General features: G+C 52.6%; 1 protein-coding gene across 8 annotated transcripts in view; it reads left to right on the top strand.

Annotated features, from left to right (window-relative positions):
• The window catches only part of NLGN3 (neuroligin 3), a 112,131-nt gene that overhangs the window by 9,962 nt on the left and 76,417 nt on the right, over positions 1-25,752 (top strand). For 5 of the 8 annotated variants that reach the window (XM_030575391.1, XM_030575398.1, XM_030575397.1 and 2 more), the window contains exon 2: positions 3,764-3,904. The exons of 2 other annotated variants lie outside the window; for them this stretch is intronic. The gene's annotated coding sequence lies outside the window, so the exon portion shown is untranslated. Of the gene's footprint in view, positions 1-3,763; positions 3,905-4,297; positions 4,351-25,752 lie in introns of all 8 variants that reach the window. One more of the 8 variants, XM_030575393.1, reaches the window with a different exon arrangement.

The following is a 25,752-nucleotide window of genomic DNA, read 5'->3' on the forward strand; positions in this document are numbered from 1 at the left end:
CTACCTCTTCACCCGGACCTCATAACTGAGGACCACGGCAAACGTCATCACCACCAGACCTACAGTTCCTCCATCTCCACGGCATCGCTCCTAAGTGGTTGACCCAGTCCTTAGTTGCATTGCTCTGCCCCAGTGCAACAAGTACTCTTGGGTAGCAGAAGCCTTCCACTAGATCAACATATCTGGCCAAGTGGAAGCGTTTAGCATAGCAGGTGTGGAGAGAAGAACGTTCTTCCCACCAAGGTCTCCATCCCACCATCTTGGACTACCTCTGGTTCTCTTAAACAGCAGTGCCTAGCGGTATCATCATTGAGGGTACACTTGGCGGCCATCTCTACCTTCCACCCAGGGAGAATGGCCGCTCAGTGTTTTCACATCCTATGGTATCTCGCTCCTCAAGGGCTTGGAGCGCCTATACCCCCAGGTATGCCGCCCCACCCCAACCTGGGACCTCAACTGGTTCTTACCAGACTTATGTCGCCGCCCCATTCGAGCCGTTAGCAATTTGCTCCCTTCTGTACCTTTCCTGGAAAACCGCTTTCCTCTTGGCCATCACATAGGCAAGACGAGTTTCCGCGCGTCGGCTCTCACGGCAGACTTCCATATACTGTGTTCCACAAGGACGAGTGCAGTTGCGACCACATCCGGCCTTTCTCCCCAAAGTGGTATCGGCCTTCCATGTGGCCAGGAGATCTTCCTTCTGGTCTTCTTCCCGAAGCCACGTCATCGTGCAGGGAGCAACATTGCACTCCCTAGACATCCCGTAGAGCACTCGCTTTTTATATCGAGCGAAGAAAGCCCTTCTGCGGAACACCCCAACTCTTCGTTGCGGTGGCGGTGCGTAGGAAGGGCTCTACCATTTTCTCACAAAGGATTTCATCTGGGTGACGTGCATCCGCACCTGTTATGACTTGGCTCATGTCCCCCTCGGCCACGTCACTGCACACTCTACCAGGGCTCATGCTTCATCTGCTGCCTTCCTGGCTCACGTAGGCCCATCCACTAGATATGTCGCGCAGCTAACCTGGTCCTCGAATCCACACCTTTGCCTCCCACTCTGCCCTGGTTCAGCAGTCTAGGGATGACACAGCCTTCGGCTCGCAGTGTTACACTCTGCCACATCTCACTCCGACCCCACCGCCTAGGTAAGGCTTGGGAATCACCTAACTGGAAGATATGAGCAAGCACTCGAAGAAGAAAAGACGGTTTACTCACCTTTGTAACTGTTTGTTCTTCGAGATGTGTTGCTCATATTCATTCCACACCCGCCCTCCTTCCCCACTGTCGGAGTAGCCGGCAAGAAGGAACTGAGGAGCGGTTGGGTCCGGCAGGGGTAGTATCCGATGCCACTCCAGGGGGCAATCCAGCCGACCCACCCCGAGTGTTGCTAGGGTAAAATCTTCCGACGAATGTGCATGCGGCGCGCGCACAACCTAACTGGAATGGATATGAGCAACACATCTCGAAGAACAACAGTTACAAAGGTGAGTAACCGTCTTTTCCGTGTGCAGCTCTAGTTTCTATTGTCCCTGTAACTGTGGTGTAGGAGGCAGCTGGTGGGAAGCTAGAGGTTTTTGCCCACTGTGTAAGGGGCAGGTGGGTTCTCGGGAAGGGATTGGAAACATCTTGAGTTCCTGTCACGCAGATGGGGGTACTTTTGACATTGGGGAACATATACATCCCTATTCTAGGCAGGAGCAGAGGTGGTAACTGTAACCTTGCACTCTATATGATTTTATGAAAATATGCTGATGAGTGTAAATATAATGTAACTGGAATATGCTTCATGCAAAAGGTATCTTGTAAGGTATCAATACAAAGCTTATAATATACTGAGTGTGGCCATCCTATTTGTATGTATGTATCATTCTTGTATCTGAAACTAGAAATATGAAATATAACTCTGAGGGCCTATTGTAATTATGCAAAGTGTGGGCCGTTAATGGTGGTTTGGAATCTTGATGGCTCCCATCAATGAAGACAATTGTCTGTGGATGGCTCTGTTTGCAGGGAGGCCTTCCTGTGAGTCAGGCAGGGAGGAATGAAGGCTTGGGGGTCTCACAGGACATGTTACCATGCCACCTGTTACTGGAATCCATCTTAAACCTGGTGCTTTTCCATTTAGAAGGAGGTGGCGACCCAGAGAGACAAAAGATTCTCACCTTGTGCCAAAGCCATGAAAGGGGGTGGAACAGAACAAAGGAGGCTGCAATCATAAGAAATCCCCTAGCTACCGCCTGATTTGGAACAAGGGCTGTACATGGGGAAAGGATTGTGCCCAGACTAGGAAGGTGTCAAGTCTATGATAGAAGCTTGTCCCCATTCTAGGCAGGAGCAGAGGTGATAACATTTTTGGAGGAAAGAGATTTAACTCTTAGTTCCCCAGTTTAGCCTGCCTTGTCCCATGCAGCCACCCCACCTTTCTTCAGCCCCCTGATATCAGCTACTGAATCCAACAACTGTGTAAAATCCACTCTTTAGCTGGATACTTCTAAAATGATCTGCAGGGAAATAGTTAAGTGCTGACATTTAGAGGTCACATTTTTAGCATTGTGCATGTATTTTCTTAATTCGCATTTGCAGTTAACATAGTTATACAGTTGGCCATGTGCATGTACTGTTACCATGATGACTTGTGCAGTTAGGATGCTGAGATTAGCTGGATGCCTGCATATTTGCAGTTCTGGACATCCAGCACTGGGTTTCAGAGTTAACACCATTGAGGCGCATGGGTGCTTTGTATCTCTGTGCTGTTGGCTCTTATTTTTAAATACTTTAGGTGGTCTCGTTGGGAAATTGAGTTCAAATTACCATAATTAGCAAATAGTGTGTGTAGTTATCCAATTTGTGTCAAATAGCCACGGTCAGTGCACATGCATATAGGTGTGCATTGTTCATCTAATTGGTATGTGTGTCCGTCTGTAGTCAAGAGAGGAAGGATAGCCAAGGGGTTTTTGGAGCTCCGCAGGGCTCAGAAGACGACAGAAGGTGCTCTGTGAGACCTTGGGCAAGTCCCTTAGCTTCCTTGGACCTCCATCCCAATCTGTAGAACTGGGAGAACAGCCTTGCCAGGCTGCTTAGGGGCATGTGAGGTAAATACTTTAGATGGAGAGAGGCCCCTGGATACTATGACAGTGGAGGCCAGATAAATGCCTTAGAATCAGACTTCCGCCAACAAGAAAGGCTGGAAATTCACTTTAATGGGAATGCTGCATGGCGGGTGGGAATTGAAAGAGACTGTTACTGTGCTAGATATGGCTCCTGCCTGTGCTTAAGATCAGCTCGTCGCTGATGACATTTGGAACAAGCTTGCACCTCTGAGGCCTTTCTTTGTTCTGAATCCTGGGTTCAGCTCTGCCTTAGGTCAGATCTGCCTTGACATCACAAAGCCTTGGTATTTGGCACAGGCTGTGTCTGCTTAAAAGTCTCTGCCCAGGCTGGAATAGCCTGTGGGGCTGCAGAGCAGGACTGAGGAAAAGTGGCAGAGTGTGTGGGGAGCTCAGGTGGAACAGTGGGAGGGCTGTGGATTGGTACTGAGGGGCACCTGCAGAGCTGTGTGTGGGGAGAGGGCAAAATAACATTGCACTAACTGGTCTGACTGGTTCTACACTGGATGAGAGCCAGAATTGTTAACTGGGAGCAGATTGTCTGTTCAGCTCCATTGCCATCTGCATAGTGCCCTCCTCCTGCCTCCTCAGAAGGATGCTGCCGTGTGTATGTAACGTGAATGCATAAATAAATGTGCCTGTATTTCTCACTACAGCTGAAACTGTGTATCCAAGCCAGCTGGGGCAATCTCTGCCTTACTTGGGAGAAACTGCAGTGAAGCAACAGCTATGGAATGGGGAGTAATGGCTCCTGTTAACACTGTCTGGAACTCTGGGGGAATCCACAGCAACAAGAGGTGTGTGATATTTGTCTGGAGGGGGTTACTGGGCTGGGATTGTCGGGGTTCTATAGAGATGTCATAGAACTTGCACAACAGGCCCTGCCTCCATTCAGGCCTCCACTGTAAATTACTCATGGGCTACAGAGCACTTTGTCCAGCCTTTAGCTGAAGAGCCGCTGCTTACTGGGCCTTGGATGGATGGGCTTTGTTCACTGCATGGCCCAGGGATGTCTGGGTAACTAACTGATAAAACTGGAGATGGGGGTATAACCTGCAGTGCTTGTCCCAGGCAGTCTGTAATGTGGGCAGACTGAGGGTGCAGCTCTCAAGGCAGTTGACTGTTCTCTGGCATAAGGAGAGGCGGATTTTACTCAGAGTTCTGTGCGTTTTCTCTCCTGTCTCCCCTAGTGTGAAGAGGCCTTGTTCCAGGTGATATCAGATGCTGTTGATGTAAATTCAATGTGCGTATGAATGTTTCTCTGCCCTAAATTACAATGTAAAGTCTGCAATCCCAGCCACATCCTGGGTAAGGGTGTCCCCTCCATGCACCTTACAGCCCAGTTGCGCATAGGAGACACTTTGCTTCACATGCAGATCTGTCAGTCTAAGCAGCAAGACATGTGGCAGAGAGTTTGGGGCAGAATCTTGGCCTGGAGACTGTGTATAGGATGTGCTGTGGCCTTGGCAGACCCTAGGGTTCAGGTTGTTTCACTGGTGATCAGCATGAATGGCATTCTGCACTCAGGGAATGGTATTTGTGGACACAAGATAATATTTGAAGAGGCTGGTCTGATATGCTAACAGAACAGTGGAAGCATCTTTCCCAAATGCAGGCTGACCGATCAGAGAGGAGTGCCCTTTGTTTACTGTGGTTTTTACACCAGTTGTGTACTGGTGGCAGGCAGGTACCACCTAACTTCTTTAGCAGTCAAACCCTGCCACAACACTATTGCAGTGGGCAAGTTTTGTTAGGGCAGCCAAAAGAGAAGGGGGTTCTGTATGTGCCAGGGATGCTGGCATCTGAGGATATGGGTGCATCCATGTTTTGGCTCAGAGCTGCTTTTCTCCCTGGGGGAGCATGGTGGGGTCTAATTCTGTGCATCATCTTCCTTCTGCGCATTTCATGCTCTTGCCTCAGAAATTAGGCCATCCAGCCATTCTGTGCCAAGCAGTGCGACCAGCTGGGTGGAGGGTGTGTTACAAGCATGCTCCGTGGGGAGAAGCAGAGAGCAGCCTTAGCCTTTGCTCATCTTTCTCTGACCTGCAAGTTCCCCTGGTCCTTGTCCTCACATGAATTCGCTGTTGTGCCCCAGAAGAGTCTCCAGCAAGAGGCAGGTGCGTTCAAAGTGGTGCAGAGATTGAGGTGGAATTGGGAGTTCCGGGAAGCTATGCCAGCAGGGAGTGCTGTGGAGAGGGGTCAGGATTTAAGGTCAGGCTTGACGAAGCCCTGGCTGGGATGATTTAGTTGGGATTGGTCCTGCTTCGAGCAGGGGATGAGACTAGATGAGCTCCTGAGATCTCTTCCAACTCTGATATTCTATGATTCTGTGAGCAGTCCTGCCCCCTCCACATTCTCTGCCTCTGCTTTGCATTCAGTCAGCCCCTGGCTTGCGGTGTGGAATGATTGGGGCTGTGCAAGCATTGCTAGGTGGGATCACCCGCTGCTCTCAGTCCCACAAATTGAATTTGTTCTCCTGGAGGAGGCCTCCCCACGCAGAGCGATGAGTAGGGGTTGCTGGTCTCTGCATGGACTGGGGGTGGGTGTCGTATCTAGAGCTGCACAGTCCGAACCCAGGGTCTGACTGGGTCCGGGGAGGGGCAGACCTGACTCATGGATCTGAGCAGAGACATGGTGAATGGTAGAGAGTTGCTGGGGACTATGGGAAGGTGGGTTAGCCTCTTTGCAGGTTCTGGCCTTGGCCTCCACATCTGTGGTTCAGGCAGCTCTCTCCCCTTGGGACTGCAGCAAGAGAAACCATTTCCTGTGCCCTCCCAGGCCCAAGAAACTCCTTGCTTGGGCTGCAGGGGCTCACAAGCAAGCCATCCCTCCTGCCCTGGAGCTCAGGAGCTTCTGCCTCGTCTGCAGGTGGTGCTGTGGAGGTGTAGGGTAAGCCCTTCCCTGTGCACTAGGCCCTCCCCTCTCCATCCTGGGGCTGCATTCTTCCTGGCTTGGCAGGTTCACAGGTCTCTTCCCCCTACTTGTCACCGCTTGGCTCTCTCACCTAGGTTCCTAGTTACATGGAGGCAGTTGATCATATCTCTAGTAGGCCTGTATTCAGTTGTCTCCAAACCTGCTGCTGATTTAAGTGAGTTTTGGTGAGGACAAAGTACTTGAAGCTGCTTTAGTGCCATGGAAGCATTGGTGTCCTTTGGCATCTGCCTCTTAGCACTGCCTTTCCATGGCTTCCTCGGGCACCAGAGCTTCTGCAGAGTGTGCTGGCAGCAGGATCAGATGATCTATGTGCCTTGTCTCTGGGAGTTACCCCTATGTGACAGGCATTGTGGGACCTTTCAGCATAAGAACAGGGTCTTGATTTCAGTTTAATCTGTCCTTATCTGTGGTCCTCACCCATATCCTTTTACTTACATGTTATGGAAAGAACGAATGCCTCAGACTTGTCAGTGGTTTTATGTTAAATCAGGAAAAGACTTGAGCATCCTGGTGAGCAATAGGCCAATGAAATCTGAGCTCAGTGTGCAGCCACTGTCAGGGAATCCACTGAGCTATTGGGCTGCAAGAAAGTAACAGGAGAATATTCTAGTGCCATTGTCCAAATCAATGAGCACCCTCCCCGGACACAGCTCCCCTGGGCCAGCCCATCTCCAGGGTGGGGCAGGCCTTGGAGGCATTATGAGGCAGGCAATGAGAAGAATTAAGGGTTAGGAGAGACCACATGGAGAGAGAAACCGTTGGGGCTGTCTAAAGAGGGGCAAATAAGAGGGTGAGGTAGAGGGATCCACAATGATGAATTATCCAGAGAAGGGAGATCAGATGCGGCCATTCGCCATTGCTCACTGCACAAGACCAAGGGCCAGTGCAGGGACACTGAAAGGCAGCACTCTTGAAAAGGAAATACTTTTTCACACCCCACAATTGACCTGTGGAACTCATTGCCACAAGGTGTCATTGAGGCCACACACGTAGCAATGAGGCAATTAGATGGGGACATAGGATCATAGGATTAGAAGGGACTGCAAGAATCGTGTAGTCTAACCCCCTGCCAAGTTGTAGTCAGTGACAGCCAGAGTTCCATTAGGTCAGAATGAGAGGGAAAAGCGGCGAAGAGTCCTGTGGCACTTATAGACTAATAGACGTATTGGAGCACGAGCTTTCGTGGGTGAATACCCAAAGCATGTATCTGACGGAGTGGCATTCACCCACGAAAGCTCATGCTCCAATACGTCTGTTGGTTTATAAGGTGCCACAGGACTCTCTGCCCTTTTACAGATCCAGACTAGCACAGCTACCCCTCTAATATTTGACACCAATGAGAGGGATGTGAGCTCTCGGGCATGGGGCAAATGCCAGTTGATGGGGGTTAGGTAGAAGGATATTCTCTTCTGGGGGTTCTTGCCGCTGATGCTGCGGGCTGGATTCTTGTGCTGGTCTGGTCTGACAATTCCTGTGCTCGTGTTTTAGAACTGTTTGGATAACCAGTCTTGTTCACAGGTGTGGAATAGTAGAAAATGGAGTCCCAGACCCATTCTTTTTTTGGTGGGGAGGGAATGCCACTGCCAGCAGTTTGGCTCCCTCTTCCTAGGGCCAGGCAGGTGCAGGCAGCATCCGTGCATGTTCATGGTGCAGCTGCCCCTGGGTTTTCTGTGCCTATATGTGAGGATAACGAGGAGGGCCAGGACCCTTTTGTCTGTCTCTTCCTTTTTCCTCTTACTCCCTCTCTCTTGGTCTCCATGACGGGACACAAGGGGGCTGGGGTGAAATGCTATCTGATCCCAGGGAGGCTTTGGCTGAGAATTGCGGTTGTTTTCTGGGAGTTTTGGAGACCTCCAGAAAAGCGTCTTTCATTTTTTATCCAACTGCAGAAATGGCTGTTATTTATAGAAGATATTTACAAGAATAATGCTGTGCCATGGGGTTGTGGACTGGCAATGAAGTGCTCAGTGCTTGGGATCAGCCCTCTGGACTGCTCTCCCCTCCATTTCAGGGGAGCTGCTCAGGTCTGGGTCTTGGGGTCACAGCTCAGCAGAGAGCAAGCACTGTCCAAATGCAGCCTTTGCTGTGTGTTCTGCAAGAGACTGGGGCAGGTGGCTGTGAGCCCCACTTCCCCTCCCTGCACCCAGTGCAGAAGGAGAGGTGGGGGCCGGGGAGAAGAGAAGACAGCTGCAGCGGGGGAGCGAGTGACAGAGAGTTCTTCAGCCACCTGTGTCTTGTTCAAGGGCACATGAGTGTGAAATTCAATTTGTAGACGCAAGCTGTGGCTGGTGAGGAACATGGGCTGCTGTGTCTGCTGGAGCCTGGCAGGTCTGGGAGCATTGCAGCCTGTATGCACAGTGTGTCCTGCCTGCCAGCTCCCAGGGAGGCTGATGTCACCCCAGCGAAGCAGTGGCTGCTGCAGGACATGTCTGCTTGAAGTCTTGTCAGGTTCTCCCCTGGTGTGGAGCCTTCTGTCTCCATCCGGGAGCTCCCCTCCCCAGGAGCTGAGCTCATGCTACACTGGCGCTTACTGAAAGCACCTGGTAGATGCCCCATCGTGTCTCCCTCCCATGGCCTGGTGGGCTCAAGGCCAAGATCGTGGTAAGAGGGCCTAGATTGTGCCCAGGTGTGAGGGGTGCTGGGCCTGAAGCCTGCACTGTGCAGCTGGGTGGGCAGCTGGTCTCTCTTCCTTTTCACTGAGCGGATTCTGTTCCTCTCCCATCCCTGTGCATTTCAGGGCAGGTTGTCAGCTGGACTTGGGTGGTGTCTGAAAGGTGAGGACTCCCCAGGTGGAGGGCAGGTTCACGCTCCTGCTGGGGGCTTTTGTGGCATGGTGTCCCCTTTTCCCCAGACCCCAGCTGGGCAGAGCAGGTTGAGTGCTCAGACCCTGGTGCTCTGGGGGGTTGGGAGTGGAAGATGTCCCTGGTTGGAGTTCTCCCACAGACCCCAGCTCTGGGTTGCAGCATTTCTGCTTCTGCCTCCCCACAATGCATGGAGTGGGCTTTGCCTGCATCAGGAACCCACTGTTTGGGGGTGATGGCATTGTGGGGAAAGCAGGAAGTGCCTTCTCTAATGCCCTGGTGTCTTGCGCCGCTGCCCTGCTGCTGCTGAGGCTGACACCTCCCAGTAGCAAGAGAGGCTCATAGATGAGTACAGCAGCTTCAGTTTGACACATCCCAAAGAGAGCAATTGCCTGTCTGAGCTCAAGTGGAGTCCATCAGGGCATCGAGCAGCCTCTGTTGTTAACAGGTGCCTGTCTGAATGCAGGAGGAAGGCTGGGGAGAGACCTGGCTAGGACAGGTCTTATGGCTCCCTTGGCAGCAATTTGGTGCTCTTTGGGCAGGAGCTGATGGTCTGGCTCTGTCTCTCCTCGATTTGAGTATTGGGAAATCTGTTTTAATGCAGCCAAACAAAAGGCCGTACAACTAGGAGGAAAAAATGTAGGTCATGCTTTTGGGATATGGTCTGTATCTTGGAATGCAGCAGCTCTGCAAAGGATAAAGGTTTGTGGCAGATAAACCAGTGAAACATGAGCTCCTGCCAGGGTGTGGAGGGTGAACACCATCCTGGGATGAATAAGAGAAAAACTTTAAGCAGGAGTAGGAATGTGAAATTCCCTCTGTATACAGTATTAGGGCTGGTCTACACTACGGGGGAAAATCGATCTCAGATACGCAACTTCAGCTACGTGAACAACGTAGCTGAAGTTGAAGCATCTAAAATAGAATTACTCACCGTCCTCACGGATCGATGTCCGCGGCTCCCCATGTCAACTCCACGACTCCGTTCGGGTTGGGGGAGTTCCCAAATTGATATAAGCGCGTTCAGGGATTGATATATTGCGTCTAGATGAGACGCGATATATCGATCCCCGAGCAATCGATTGCTACCCACCGATACGGTGGGTAGTGAAGACGTAGCCTTAGTGAGATCGCCACTAGCTATTGTGCCTGGGTCTGGAAAACCTTCCTTATAGCAAGAGACTAGGGAAACTCATCTATTTTAGTTTACCCCAGAGAAGGTTAAGGGGTTATTTGATCTTGGTCCACCCCATGACTGTGGGTTTAGTGTGGAAGTAGTGCTGGTGGCCCCACTGGCCTTAAACTTGGACTGTAATACCTATGTAGGGAGGAGATTTCGGATAGTAGACAGAAAAGGCCTTGTGTGATCCAGAGGCTGGCCCAGTGAAGGATGCCACTTTGGATGTTAACAAATGCTCATGGGGTCAAGGACAGAGTGACTGACTCTGTGGCCAGGCGGGCAGGCCACTCAGCTGTGATGTGCAAGATCACGTTCAAGTCACTGTTTCTTTGATTAATTATTTTTATACAAAATGGAAGAGTTTCAACAGGAGAGATTGAGAGAGCCTTACACCAGAATAGTCCAAAAACCAGAGGCTAGAACATGCCCCTACAATGAGGAACCCCCCAAGTGCAAATCCCTTGTTCTCAGCATGGGTAGCGGGTTAGCTCCTCCCCCCATGGCAGGAGGAGTGCCCCCCATGGCCAGTGGAGCCTTGGCCCACCTGCCCCAAGCTGCCACTGGCCGTGGCTGAAGCTGAGTCTCCACTGGCTTTGGGGGAGGGGGGGGGTGGGAGACGAGGTCTCGGGCAGATCCTAGGCGGGGCCATAGCCTGGGCTAGGGGAGGCTTAGGGTACGTCCCGAGTACCCACCAGTATCGGTGGGTAGCGAGCGATTTATCAGGGGTCGATATACTGCGTCTCGTCTAGATGCGATATATCGATCCCCGAACGCGCTCCCGTCGACTTCGGAACTCCACCAGAGCGAGCGGCTGTAGCAGAGTCGACGGGGGAGCCACGGTCGTCGATCCCGCTCCATGAGGACAGGAGGTAAGTCGGAATAAGATACGTCGACTTCAGCTATGGTATTCCCGAAGCTGAAGTTGCGTATCTTACATCGACACCCCCCCAGTGTAGATCAGGCCTTAGCCTGCCCCGACCTTTGATACCCACGCCTCAGGCAGAGGGGAATTGAACTGGGGTCTCCAGAATCCCCAGTGAGAGTTCTAACTACGTGGCTAGCAGTCATAAAGGAGGCCACCTCCTCACAGGTTCCAAGCCACAAGGAACCATTGTGATAATCTAATCTGACCTCCTGCACAACCAGGCCATGGAGCTGCCCCAAATAGCGCCGCCTCCTCCCCTCCCTGTCTCCCGGCATTTCGTGAGTGTAGTTCTTTGCTTTTCTGAAATGTCTGAAATTGAAACTAAACATTTTGGGTTGAAACATTTTGTTTTGACATTTCCACATGTTTTGCTTTTTTCAGTTCAGCTGATACTATTCAGTGACATGGCATGGATTTGTGAATAGTTCTGGGTCAGCAAAAACTGCATTTTTCAGTGAATAAATGATTTGCTGAAAAATACGCCCCCAGCTTTAGTTCTGGGCTAGCTGCAGGAATTCTTGGGTGAGGGTTTCTGGACAGTATTATGTAGGGCTCAGATGAGGAGGTCAGACTGAGCCCTTCTTTCTGTCCTTGTGAAATGTGTGAAACGTGGCTGAGGCACTCTGCCAATGGGGCATTGTCGAGACATGGTGCTGCTGTTGCCACAAGGGGGCAGAAAGCCAGAACTTTGAGCGGTGTGGGGGGACCTGATGGTTTCGGCCTGGCACACGGAAGCTCATGTTTATCCTTCCCTAGGTCTTGGCTTTTCCTGTGGCAACCCGAAGGAGGTACTGAGCATTGCCCTGTTTGCCCATCAGCTCTGTTGTGATGGGCATGGGAAAGCTGGCCTCTGAGCTGCCTTTTGTCTGGTAGATCACTGTCAGGGGATGCATAGGGGCAGCATTATATAAAGCAGTCATGTGCGGGGAGCTTAGAAACGTGCCAAAGGGATGCCACCAACAGCCCCAACTGAAACCCTGACAGTGATGCAGCAGCCCAGCCATAGGACACAAGGACAGGCCATGCTTCCTGTTTGGGTCTGAAAAAGACAGGCTTTTTCATATACTGTGAGCCAGTGTGTCAGGGTGCTCAGCACAGGAGAATGGAGCAGAGCTGCCATTCAGTGCTGGGATGACGAGAGCATGGTATGTGACAGAGGCCTCAGAGCCGGGGGATAATGTGTCGGCAGTACAGAGTCGCCATCAGCCTGTCTTCACCCCAGTCAGTTAGCTGTGAGTCTGCAGTGTGAACCTGCTGCAATCCTTGTACACCCTTAGCCACGCAGATCCGGCGCTGTCCCTCACTCGTGGTGTGGAGCTGGCCTGGATGTGGTGCTATGGTCTCCTTTTGTGCAGTTAGGGAGGCACTAATGATGACTGGACAGCTTGGATTGCACTAGGAGTTTCCTTTCAATGGGTCCTTTGCAATCTTCTGTTTTGGAACTATCAGTTTTAGTCTGGTTGAATGTTGCTAAGTTCTTTGGGTTGAGAAGTTCTGTAGTTGTTAAATTAGTGTTGCAATATGCCACATTTCAGGGGGCTGGTCTTCCCTTTGCTCAGAGCCCTTTCAGTTAAAAACCACGGCATGTGGCCACCTCTAGCCTGCCCACAGCAAGAAGTTCATCTTATCCAGTGAGTTTAAAAAAAAATAAACACACTTATCTCTATGGCAACAGAAGAAGTTTAATATACCTGAAAAAACTGATTAACCTTGTAAAGTGATGACAGCCCACGTTACAATCTTAACTCTAGGCCTTGCAGAATGACATGGAGAAATGCTGTGCAAGTGTTATGTTATTGTTATGAAGAGTTTGTTTTGGCTTTTTTGATGAGTTCTGCATTCATGTAACTGACTGCCCAAATGGTCAGATTTGTGCTCTGTGGTGTTGTTTGTAAGTGATGATAAATAGTGTATGCTTCCCTCTGTGACCTCCGTCTACCTTGCAGGAACAGTGGTGCACGCCTCTGATTGGGGCATCTTTGCATGCGGGTAGGTCTGTCAGTCGTGACGTGGGGCATGCAGTTGGCCCTGCAGGGGGCAGTCGGTCACTGGCAGTGCGGGGGTGGGGGGGAGTGCATGCGTACATTGTGGGGTGGGGGAGTCCATGCACATTGGCTGAGGGTGGAGTTAGTTACTAGCTAGGATGAGCATATGTTCTGGTTGGCTGGGACAGTCCCTTTCTTAAGCCCTGTCCTGGCAATCCCGACTTTTTGGCAGAAGAGGGCTTTGTCCCATTTGCTCTTGCCAACTGGGCAAATGCCCACTCTTGTTAAAAAGGTGAGTGCAGTATCGAGGAATGGTGTGGATTGGGAAGCAGTGGCGTGGTTGAGCAACTATCGACACCCTCGAGTGGAGAGCCAGCAGGGTTCAGGCAAGTGGCTGGGGCCAGTCCTCCAGGGGGGTGGGAGAGAGAGGAGGTTAGAGAGAGAGGCTTGGGCCAGCCCTGGGCACTGTCTTGTTTCCCTTTGGGAAATAAGGTCACCCTATTACTAGCTATGTGGGGGATGGTGCTGGTCAGCAGTGGCATGGGAAGCATGTGTATTGGCTGTGGCAGAGGCTGTCCTAGCGGTGAGGGTGATGGGGGGCCACACTGATCTCTGGTGTGTATAGAATCATAGAATTATAGGACTGGAAGGGACCTTGAGAGTCCCCTGCATTCATGGCAGGACTAAATATCTAGATCATCCCTGACAGGTATTTGTCTAACTGCTCCTTAAAAATCTCAAATGATGGAGATTCCACAACCTCTCTAGACAATTTATTCCAGTGCTTAACACCCTGACAATTAGGCCAGGGGTTTGTATTGTTTTGAATCCAGCGGTATGGTGCTTCGGTTGGCTTTGTGGTGGGCAGAATTGAGGTTGTCTGCGTTTGAGTTTGGTGACTACATGGGGAGGATTGGTTTTCTACAGTGTGTTTGGGTGAGTCTGTGCTGTGTATGTCTATAGCAGGTGCTAGGTCTGTGGCTTTAAGTTTCCCATTCTTGTCCCTTAGCAACCTTAACTAACTATCGCACTGTGTGTTTGAATAAGTCTGGGGTTTACGGAGCCTTGTGTTTCACACTCCAGATGTTGTAGAGCAAGTACACTAAATATAGGGGGAAAAGATACTCGGTCAGCTGGCTCCCACTCTCACCCAGTGGGCTACATGCACTGGTGGACACAGCACAGATCAACTCCCATTATAGAAGCCAACCCGACAGCTTGCCCATTTCCAACAGATTAGTAAATCACTCTCCCGAGTAGTTCTGGGCACCCTAAGGAGTCTCGGGCCAAGACCTATGAATCCAGCCCTGCTCTTCCTGGCCATTCCTGATCAGAACAACCAGTGCTCATTCAGAGAAGAACTCTCCTTCCTCCCTCAAACACAGAACAGTCTGACCAATCCTAAAGAATCCACTCTGGATACTTCCGTGGTCACCACTACACTTGGTGACATATCTCCAGTCCTGAGCAGCTCCTTTTGACACTAACCAAAGGCCAACTGTATGCTCATCTAATTGAAGCCAGTGCCATATCTAGGTTACTATCAGTTTCAGGCCAGGATTGGAACTGAAAGTGCTATAGTTGGCACTGGGGGATGATCTCCTGCTACTGGATACAGGGCAGACATTCAGTCTCACCCTCCTGGACTTCTCCACAGTGTTCAGCACTGTTGACAGTGAGGTTCTTCTGTCTCACTTGAGAGAGGTGGCAGGGTTCCACAATTCACTAAAATCGTTTGAATCCTTCCTGGAGGGATACACGCAAAAACAGAATGGCCAGACTGGGTCAGACCAATGGTCCATCTAGCCCAGTATCCTGTCTCTGACAGTGGCCCCTGCCAGATGCTTCAGAGGGAATGAACAGAACAGGGCAGTTATCACATTGTACAAAGCCAGCTTCTGGCAGTCAGAGGCTTAGGATACCCAGACCATGGGGTTGCATCCCTGACCATCTTGCTAATAGCCGTTGATGGACCTGTCCTCCATGAACTTAGCTAATTATTTTTTTAACCCAGTTATAGTTTTGGCCTTCACAACATCCCCAGCAACAAATTCCAGATGTTGACTGTGCATTGTGTGAAGAAGTACTGTGTTTGTGTGTTTTAAACCTGCTGCTTATTAATTTCGTTGAGTGACCCCCTGGTTCTTGGGTTATGTAAAAAGGTAAATAACATTTTCTTATTCACTTTCTCCACACCATTCGTGATTTTATTGTCCTGTATTGCAGGGTTTCTCAAACAAGGGTTGCCACTTGTGTAGGGAAAGCCCCTGGTGGGCCGGGCTGGTGTGCTTACCTGCCCTGGTCACAGGTCCCACCGGCCACAGATCGCTGCTTCGGGCCAGTGGAAGCTGCTGAAAGTGGTGCGGGCCGAGGGACATATTGGCCACCACTTCCAGCAGCTCCCATTGGCCCGGAGCAGCAATCCGCGGCCAGTGGGAGCTGCAATCAGACGGGGCAGGTAAACACACTGGCCTGGCCCGCTAGGGGCTTTCCCTACACAAGCAGAGACCTCTGTTGAGAAACCCTGCTCTATCATATCCCCCCTTGATCATCTCCTTTCCAAGCTGAACAGTCCTAGTCTTTTAATCTGTCCTCAAATGGAAGTTGTCTTTTTACCTATCCCTTCCCTAATGGTTCTTAACATCTTGTTAGCTTTTTTGGCTGTCACTGCATATTGAGTGGACGTTTTCAGAGAATTATCCACAATGATTCAAAGTTTTGTTTGTTGAGTGGTAACAGCTAATTTAGACACCATCATTTTGTACGTGTTGTTGGGATTATGTTTTCCAATGTGCATTACTTTGCATTTATGAACATTGAATTTCACCTGCCATTTTGTTGCTTTTGTAACTCTTCACAGTCAGCTTTGTACTTAACTATCTTCAGTAATTTTATATCATCTGCAAACTTTGCCACCTCACTGTTTACTCCTTTTTCTAGATCATTGGTGAATATGTTGAATAGCACTGGTCCCAGTACAGACATGAGGGAGACTGTTATTTACCTCTCTCCATTCTGAAAACTGACCATTTTGTTCTACTCTTAGTTTCCTGTCTTTTAACCAGTTACTGATTCATGGGAGGATCTTCCCTCTTATCCCATGACAGCTCACTTTGCTTACGAGAGGGAACTTGTCAATGGCTTTCTGAAATTCCAAGTACACTATATGCACTGCACCACCCTTGTCCACATGCTTGTTGACCCCCTCAGAGAATTGTAATAGATTGGTGAGCCATGATTTCTCTTTACAAATGTTGTGTTGACTCATCCCCAGCAAATCATTTTCATCTGTGTGTCTGATAATTCTGTGCCTTACTATAGTTTCAACCATTTTGCCTGGTACTGATGTCAGGCTCAGTGGCCTGTAATTGCCAGGATTGCCTCTGGAGCCTTTTTCAAAATTTGGCATGTTTGCTATCCTCCAGTCATCTGGTACAGAAGCTGATTTAAATGATAGCTTTCATACCACAGTTAGTAGTTCTGCAATTTCATGTTTGAGTTCCTTCAGAACTCTTGAGTGAATTCTGTCTAGTTCTGGTGACTTGTGACTGTTTAATTTGTCAAGTTGTTCCAAAATCCCCTTTATTGACACCTCAGTCTGGGTCAGTTCCTCAGAATGGCTCTGGTGTGGGAATCTCCCTCTCATACTCTGCAGTGAAGATTGATGCAAAGGGGGTGGGGGAGAGGGATAGCTCGGTGGTTTGAACAGTGGCCTGCTAAACCCAGGGTTGTGAGTTCAGTCCTTGAGGGGGCCATTTAGGGATCTGAGGCAAAAATCAGTACCTAGTCCTGCTAGTGAAAGCAGAGGGCTGGACTTTCAGAGTCCCTTCCAGTTCTATGAGATATAGGTATATCTCCATATATTTTTATTATTTAAAGAGTTCATTTAGCCTCTCTACAATGGCCTTGTCTTTCTTGAGTGCTCCTTTAGCACCTCGATTGTCCAGTGGCCCTGCTGATTGTTTGGCAGGCTTCTTGCTTCTGATGTACTTACAAAAACTAACTACTTTTTTTTCTTTTGCTAGTTGCTCTTCAAATTCTTTTTTGGCCTGCCTAATTATACTTTGACACTTGACTTGACAGAGTTTGTGCTCCTTTCTATATTCCTCGAGGGGGAGGGATAGCTCAGTGGTTTGAGCATTGGCCTGCTAAACCCAGGGTTGTGAGTTCAATCCTTGAGGGGGCCATTTGGGCACTGGGACAAAAAATTTGTCTGGGGATTAGTCCTCCTTTGAGCAGGGGGTTGGACTAGATGACCTCCTGAGGTCCCTTCCAACCCTGATATTCTATGATTCTATGATCACTCCTTCCCCAGCAAGAAGTGATGGGAAACTGCATTTCCACCATTGGACCACTCCCCTGTGGAATCCCATGGGGATCAGTTCTCTCTCTGGTCTTATTCAACATCTGCATGGAGCCATTAGATGAACTGGTCTGAACACTTGGACTCAAGTGTCAGCAGCATGAGATGATACTCAGTTCTACCTGTCTTTCACCTATATGATCAGACTATTTCACCAAGATGGCCCAGAGCTTGGCTGGAGAACAGCTGGATTAAACTGATCCTGAGCAAGACAGAAGTGGTGCTGGTGGGCAAAGGGGAGAGTATTTTGAGAAGTTTGCAGCCATGGTGGCATTTATTTCTGTTGAAGATTCATCTCCACAATTAGTCACTTCAGTAGTAGTTTATGAACCTCTTGAATTCCTTGCTGTTGCCAAGCTCTCTCTCAGCAGTATCTGCAATGAATGCTTTCTACCATGTCCAGATGGCTAGGAGACTCTGTCCCATCCTGGTGGACAATGACCTAGCCTCTGTTAGACACACCTTGGTCACCTTCCCTGGACTACAGCAGTACAATATAGGTCATGCAGAACCTCACAGCATGACTCCTTAGCAACATGGGCTACGTGAGCACATCACACCTGTGCTCTGCTCTCTACACTAGCTTCCCATAAATAGAGCTGAGCTGAAGGCCTGAGCCCTTGTCTTCAAAGTGCTCTATGGCCTGGGCCTAGGCTGTCTGAGCCAAAAGTTCTAGGATGAGGGCTGTTGTTGAGAACTCTGCTCCTCTGGCCCAGTGGAATGCTCTAGTGAGGGTAAAGCTTGTCTGTGGTAGACAGAACCTCTCTGGGGACAGTTGCAGACTCTGAAATGAACTTCTCCAAGAAATGTGGACCATTCCAACCCACTCTGCCTCCTGTTTCAAGTGCCTGGAACACTTATCCAACTTGCCTGTGTTACATACTGTCATGGAGTCTCTGGGCGATGCTCTGGACCTGCTTCCCACCAAGCCAGTCAGGACTTTGGGGAGCCTCCTCTCCCTTGGAGCAGACTTGTTCAAGGCAAGAAGCTCACACGGCTTCACCTCCTGGGTCTCTCCTTGGAGCATTCAGCATCCTCTGCCCCTCCGTGCGCTTCCCACAGCGAGCCCGCCCCAGCGGGGTCCTGGGGAAACCACAGGGTCCTGTACCCACACTTTGCAGTCAGACGTGACTCTCAGCCAGCCAGTAAAACAGAGGTTTATTCGATGACAGGAACATGGTCTAAAACAGAGCTTGTAGGTACAGCAAACTGAACCCCTCGGCCAGGTCCATTCTGGGGGGCAGTGAGCCAGACCCCCACGTCTGCACTTCACTCCTCGTCCCCAGCCAGCTCCAGACTAACAACCCTCTCCAGCCCCTCCTCTCTGCTCAGCTCCTTTCCTGGGCCAGGAGGTCACCTGATCCCTTTGTCTCCAACACCTTCAGTTGGCACTTTGCAGGGGAGGGGCCCAGGCCATCAGTTGCTAGGAGACAGAGTGCCAGGCATTTAGGTGCACTGGCCCTTTGCTCTGCAGCAATCACACACCCTTATCCCAACACCTAGATACTTAAGAACTGCATAGGGGAAACTGAGGCACCCACACAGTATTCAGAGAAAACACTAAGAACATTCCCAGTTCGTCACACATACGCAGAGCAACAAACCCCAAAGAAAACACTACTTCACACCAACTGGGTGAGCGAGAGAGAATCACATATGACAGGAGTTAGTCATGTCACTTTGAAGAGCCACAACAATGATTTGAAGGCTGCAGAAAATGTCTGACTTTGAGAGACTTTAAAGAGGTCAATCAAAACAAAGATCAAGTGGTGACTTATGTGCTGTGATCAAGGACCTTCTCAGGGACAGAATACCAGCTACTAGAAGGCTCTTTAAACAAGCAGAGAAAGACATAGCAAGAACTGATACCTGGCCACTGAAGCCAAACAAATTAAATTTAGAAATAGGACACACATGTTGATCTGTGAGGGCGATTATCCACTGGAACAAACTCCCAAGGGAAATGATTGATTCTGCATATCTTGGTGTTTCAGATCAGAGCTTTTGGGAAGTTCCGCTTTAGCCAAACACAAGTTATTGGCTCGGTGCAGGAGGGACTGGCTGAAATTCTCTGGTCTGTGATATGTAGGAGCTCAGCTAGGGGTGCCTGCTGGCCTTTAAAAAAAGTCTCTGCATCCTGATACATTACTGGAAGGCTCTTGGACACTGGCGACATGGCAAGGTAAGTACCTCTCTGCTGAGGAATAGAGTGTGCAGTCAGCTTGGCAGAGCTGTTATATGATTTGGGGGAGGTAATCTAAAAAGGGTGAATTATCAAGTCTGTGCCGAAAGCTCCCCTGGCTGCCTGAGTTTTCAGTGCATTAGCAAGGCAGCGTGTCTAGGGGTTAGAACAGGGCTCCAGGAGGCAGGGTTCTGTTCCCAGATGTTTCACCGCTCCCTCTGTCCTTAAACAGGGCAGGTAAGATCAGTGCCTTGGCTTGGGGATTGATGCTTCTAGCTCACTAGAGGGCCTCTTGGCCTATATGTGCACGACTATGACATGATTTATTGTTAGTCACCTGTAAAAATGCAGTAATGGTCAGAAAAGTGACCTTTGTACTCAGCACATCCATCCCATGTGTCCAAGTGTTTGCCTCACTCGGGGTACATCTCCAGCCCTCGCACCTCCCCCACCATGCAGCTTTAGTCGCTTTGCAGACCATGAATGCTCTTTAGAGGGAGAAGATGTCTGCTCTGATATCAAGGGGGCCGGCCGACTGCCTCTACCTGACTACCAAATACTTGTTTCCCTGGGTGGCTTCCCTGCAGCGGGAGGCCTGGATCTCTCTGCTAAGAGAAATAGCTTCTCCCACATCTCTCCCTTGCTCCCAGATACCTGGCAGTTTGCTCCAGAGCATGCCTCTCCCTCTGCCCTTACTGTGCTGGGAAGTGTATAGAGACAAACAAGTGGGCTGCTCCGTGCTCACTGGACAAGCCTGGCTGGTGCTGAAGGGACAGCTCCCACCTGAGCTGATGCATCCTGTTTGCTGTGCAGATGCCAGCGGCTATGAGAGAGCCAGTCCACTCACTCAGAAATGGTTAGTCCTGCACTGGTTTGGGACTCTGGGGAAGGATAAACTGGCTAACAAACCCCAACCTGTATGGACTGACTGGCAGCATCGCGGGAGAGGGGGAGACTGGTGTCCTGCAGCTTGGACTCTCCTGTTAAGGGACACGCTTCCCAGGGAGCTGCATGAGGAAGGGTCTGGGGAAAGCTGTTCAGTCTCTAAGTAATTTCAAACAGCCAGAAGCCCCTATCCATGACATATACCTAACCCATGGAACTCCTGGCTGCTGGGTGCCCTTGAATTAGGTGCTGCAGCTGAGTTAAAAGGGACTGGGTCATTTCATGTCCATTAATATTTTCAGGTAGGTGCTGTGATTGGGTTAATCAAGTCTCCTGCTCCAGGTGGCTGATGGAGGAGGGACTGTTCTTTCTGTGCACAGGAGTAACGAGGGGCTGGGAGTGCTGGCTCAGTGGCAGAGTTGTGGGGGGAGAGTTTGCTTCTTGGCAGTGCTGGTTGGTGTGTCAGGGGTTTTGCAGACACAGGGCAGAATGAGAAGCACTCTGAGGTATCAGCCCCAGGATCTGAGTGTGCAGTGAGCCAGGGCCATCCCATTCAGGAGCAAACACAGCAGACTTTCTTCCAGCTACAGCTGGTGAGCCTGAACTACCAGGCAGCATGAGTGGCGTGGAGCTGTGATCACAGCTTCTGTGCAAGGAGGTTAGGTGAGGTCTCCTTATCCTCAAATATTTTTAGTGCCAATCCCAAGGTGTTTTGGGATCAAACAGGCAGTTCTTTGTATTTAACAACTGGGTCTGAGTGCTCTGCCTCAGGAACTGCCTCCCGCCAGAGCTGATTGGCTGGACTGGGGACTGATGAATGAATGTCCATGCATAGTGGCTGTTCATCTCCAAGGATTCACTTGCAGTTTAGATGGTGATTTTCATTAGCCTCTGCCCCTGCTGAGAGTCATTTACAAATCAAACTCAAACAGGCAGTGAGGCGAGGGAGGGGCTGCCGCCTCTTCACGAGGAAGTTGGGGGAGGCAGGAAGCTGCAGAGTGTGAAATAATCCAGAATATGGCATTAAATGGTCTATTTTGAAGTAACTGCCTGTCAGGCATGCCGAATCCCAGCCTGGAGACAGACTTCCCTGCAGTGTAGCTGCTGCTGTGCTGGGGGTGGGGGTGGGGTTTGCTCTAGCACCACCTCTTGCTGTAATGCAGTGGCTGCTGTTAGGTATGTGCCAGCATCAAATGCTCATTTCTCAGCTTGGAGAGAAGGACAGTTCTAGAGGCTGTCAGGAAGTATTGCAAGGTTTGCTGTGAGGAATGGTTCATCTGTGCTGTAACCCAGACTAAGGGGCACAGGCCCAGCTTGCTTTGAAGTGAACTGATGGGCGAGTAGGATGCAGTCTGACACAGACTCCTTGGCAAAGGGTCCCCTGTTCTTTGCAAACATCTGTCCCCTCAGACCTCACATACTCACTACACCAAAGACATGTCTTACAGGATATTTATCCATAAAGAGTAACGTAGAATATCTACAGAAAGATCCTAACTTGTCATGATCATTGGGAGTTGTATGCAGGGGTAATACTTAAGGAATAGCGTATTTACATTGGAAGTGTGCTTTATGGACTTGGAGTAGAAGTTAGTCACCAGAAGACAACATGGCTCTATCTATGCTGCACACCTTCTGTTGGCACAGGTGTGCTGCTACAGCAGTGCCACTGTTAAGTACGCTCTTTCAGCAAGAGAGCACTTTCCTGCTGACAAACTAAAACCATCCCCAATGAGGGGCGGGAGCTTTGTCCCACCGACAAAGAGCTATCCACATTGGTGCTTTTTGATTGTAAAACTTTTGTCTGTCAGACGTGTGGGGTTTTTTTAACACCCGTGACCAACAGAAGTTTTACCGAGAAAAGTGCACTGTAGACATAGCCTGTTCCTCAGTGATGGCCCATTCAAGCAGGGGGGAATTACCACCCCACCCTGGCTAGCCATTTATGCAGTATGTGGCTTACTTGCTTAGCCTTTCTCTGTCCGACTACCAGTGGAAAACCATCAGAGATAACCGCAAGAAATCAAAACAACTTGGAGGTGAAAAAGAAACATGACAGCAGAGGTTTGCTCTGTCTCAAGAATAGAGACAAAAAACTGTTTCAGTATAACACAGCGTGGGGAGAGGCATTCTGTTTGCATTCACTGAAGAAACATCTTGTAGAGTGAGGGATGTTTTGGGTGTGGAAGTTTGGGTCCTGGTTCCTATGAAGCTAGCCACCTCTGCAACAGACCAAACTTGGGGAGGAAACTGATTTGTCACAGAATTCTAGAAATGTAGGGCCATGGAACCCAGAGCACGTCTGACCGCTGTTTGTCTAACCCAGGGCTCTCAAACTCCAATGACCACCAGGGCCACATGAGGGCTAGTGCATTGGCCCGAGGGCTGCATTACTGACACCTCGCCCCCGCCCCCACTCCACCCCTTCCACGAGGCCCCACCCTTGCCCCACCTCTTCCACTCCTTCCCCATCCCCATTCCAACCCCTTCCCCAAAATCCCCACTCAACTCCTCCCCTCCCTGCCCCCAGGGGGTGCAAGAGGAGTGTGGGGTGCAGGAGGAGTGCAGCAGGGGGTCAGGGCAGGGGGTCAAGGTGTGGCAGGGGGCTCAGGGCAGTGGCTTGCAGTGCAGGGCAGGGGATCAGGGTGCAGGAGGGGTGCAGCAGCTGGCTCAGGGAAGAAGGTGCAGGAGGGGTGGGGGGGTCAGGTACGGCAAGGGGTCAGGGCAGTGGGTTGAGGTGCAGGAAGGATGCGTCAAGGGGCTGTAACTGTCCGGTGTTGGGGCTCGGCCCTCTCAGGCGCAGCTGGGAGCCAGGGTGCCTCACTACAGGCGGCAAAGAGTTCGGGGTTCCGGCCCTTCAGTAGGGGTTAAACAAACAAACAGTCGATAAGCCCAGGCCCTGGGTCAGGGCGGGGCAATAAGCAGTTCAAAGCTCAGGCCCTTCAGCAGGGGCTGAGCAAACAAATAGTCTCTAAGCCTACGAGAACGGCCTCCTCAGGCCAGCGAGAGGGGGAGTCTGCCTCCCTTGGACGGGTGGCAGGGGGAACGCAGGCCCTCCCACTCTGCTGTGTTCCGGCCCGGGGCCCTAGCAGCGGCCAAGAGTGGCTGCTGTCAGTGGGGATCCTGGTCACAACACACTGACATTGGTTCAGGCTCTTCGGGAGCCAAACCAGGGGCAGCTACCCCCGGGCCACTTCCCACCTCCCCCTCTCGGGGTACCTGTGTCTCGCCGGTGTCTTCCAGTGGGTCCCAGACCATGGGTTCCTCAGGACACCGGGCGCGGGGCAGGCTCGGCCAGTCCCCCTCAGGACACCGGGCGCGGGGCAGGCTCGGCCGGTCCCCCTCGGGACACCGGGCGCGGGGCAGGCTCGGCCGGTCCCCCTCGGGACACCGGGCGCGGGGCAGGCTCGGCCGGTCCCCCTCGGGGTACCGGGCGCGGGGCAGGCTCGGCCAGTCCCCCTCAGGACACCGGGCGCGGGGAAGCTCAGGCAGCTCCTCAGGATACCGGGCGCGGGGCAGGCTCGGCCAGTCCCCCTCAGGACACCGGGCGCGGGGAAGCTCAGGCAGCTCCTCAGGATACCGGGCGCGGGGCAGGCTCGGCCAGTCCCCCTCAGGACACCGGGTGCGGGGAAGCTCAGGCAGCTTCTCAGGATACCGGGCGCGGGGCAGGCTCGGCCAGTCCCCCTCAGGACACCGGGCGCGGGGCAGGCTCGGCCGGTCCCCCTCGGGACACCGGGCGCGGGGCAGGCTCGGCCGGTCCCCCTCGGGACACCGGGCGCGGGGCAGGCTCGGCCGGTCCCCCTCGGGGTACCGGGCGCGGGGCAGGCTCGGCCAGTCCCCCTCAGGATACCGGGCGCGGGGAAGCTCAGGCAGCTCCTCACGATACCGGGCGCGGGGCAGGCTCGGCCAGTCCCCCTCAGGATACCGGGCGCGGGGCAGGCTCGGCCAGTCCCCCTCAGGATACCGGGCGCGGGGCAGGCTCGGCCAGTCCCCCTCAGGATACCGGGCGCGGGGCAGGCTCGGCCAGTCCCCCTCAGGATACCGGGCGCGGGGCAGGCTCGGCCAGTCCTCCTCAGGATACCGCGCGCGGGGCAGGCTCGGCCAGTCCCCCTCAGGACACCGGGCGCGGGGAAGCTCAGGCAGCTCCTCACGATACCGGGCGCGGGGCAGGCTCGGCCAGTCCCCCTCAGGATACCGGGCGCGGGGCAGGCTCGGCCAGTCCCTCTCAGGATACCGCGCGCGGGGCAGGCTCGGCCAGTCCTCCTCAGGATACCGCGCGCGGGGCAGGCTCGGCCAGTCCCCCTCAGGACACCGGGCGCGGGGCAGGCTCGGCCAGTCCCCCTCAGGGTACCGGGCGCGGGGCAGGCTCGGCCAGTCCCCCTCAGGATACCGGGTGCGGGGCAGGCTCGGCCAGTCCCCCTCAGGATACCGGGTGCGGGGCAGGCTCGGCCAGTCCCCCTCAGGATACCGGGCGCGGGGCAGGCTCGGACGGTCCCCCTCAGGGTACCGGGCGCAGGGCAGGCTCGGCCAGTCCCCCTCAGGATACCGGGCACGGGGAAGCTCAGGCAGCTCCTCAGGACACCGGACGCGGGGCAGGCTCGGCCAGTCCCCCTCAGGACACCGGGCGCGGGGCAGGCTCGGCCAGTCCCCCTCAGGACACCGGGCGCGGGGCAGGCTCGGCCAGTCCCCCTCAGGACACCGGGCGCGGGGCAGGCTCGGCCAGTCCCCCTCAGGATACCGGGTGCGGGGCAGGCTCGGCCGGTCCCCCTCAGGATACCGGGCGCGGGGCAGGCTCGGCCAGTCCCCCTCAGGATACCGGGCGCGGGGCAGGCTCGGCCAGTCCCCCTCAGGATACCGGGCGCGGGGCAGGCTCGGCCAGTCCCCCTCAGGATACCGGGCGCGGGGCAGGCTCGGCCAGTCCCCCTCAGGATACCGGGCGCGGGGAAGCTCAGGCAGCTCCTCAGGATACCAGGCACGGGGAAGCTCAGGCCAGGCGGGAGCTCGTCCACCCGCGTCTGTTCTCTTCTGCGCTCGGCCTCCAAGTGAGTGCCGGGGCTGGGCTTTTATACTTCCTGTCCCTCCCCTTGACTTCCAGGCGGGGGGGAATTGGTGGCAGTGGCTCTGCCCACGTTGGAGGCTGCAGGGGCTCGGCCCTCTCAAACGCAGCTGGGAGCCAGGGCACCTCACTACTGGGGCTCAGGGCAGGGGATTTGGCTGCGGGAGGGTTTCGAGGGGCGGGATCTGGCCTGGCGCGCACTGGGGGCAGGGCAGACTCCCTGCCTGCCTGCCTGCCCGCCTGCCCTGCCCCTGCGCCGCTCCGGGAAGTGGCTGGAACGTGAGGGAGCAGGGGAACGGGGTGTGTGTGTTGCTGTTGCTTCAGGCACTGTCCC

This window comes from Gopherus evgoodei, chromosome 9, assembly GCF_007399415.2.
Source record: "Gopherus evgoodei ecotype Sinaloan lineage chromosome 9, rGopEvg1_v1.p, whole genome shotgun sequence".
In the NCBI taxonomy this organism is placed as follows: Eukaryota; Metazoa; Chordata; order Testudines; family Testudinidae; genus Gopherus; species Gopherus evgoodei.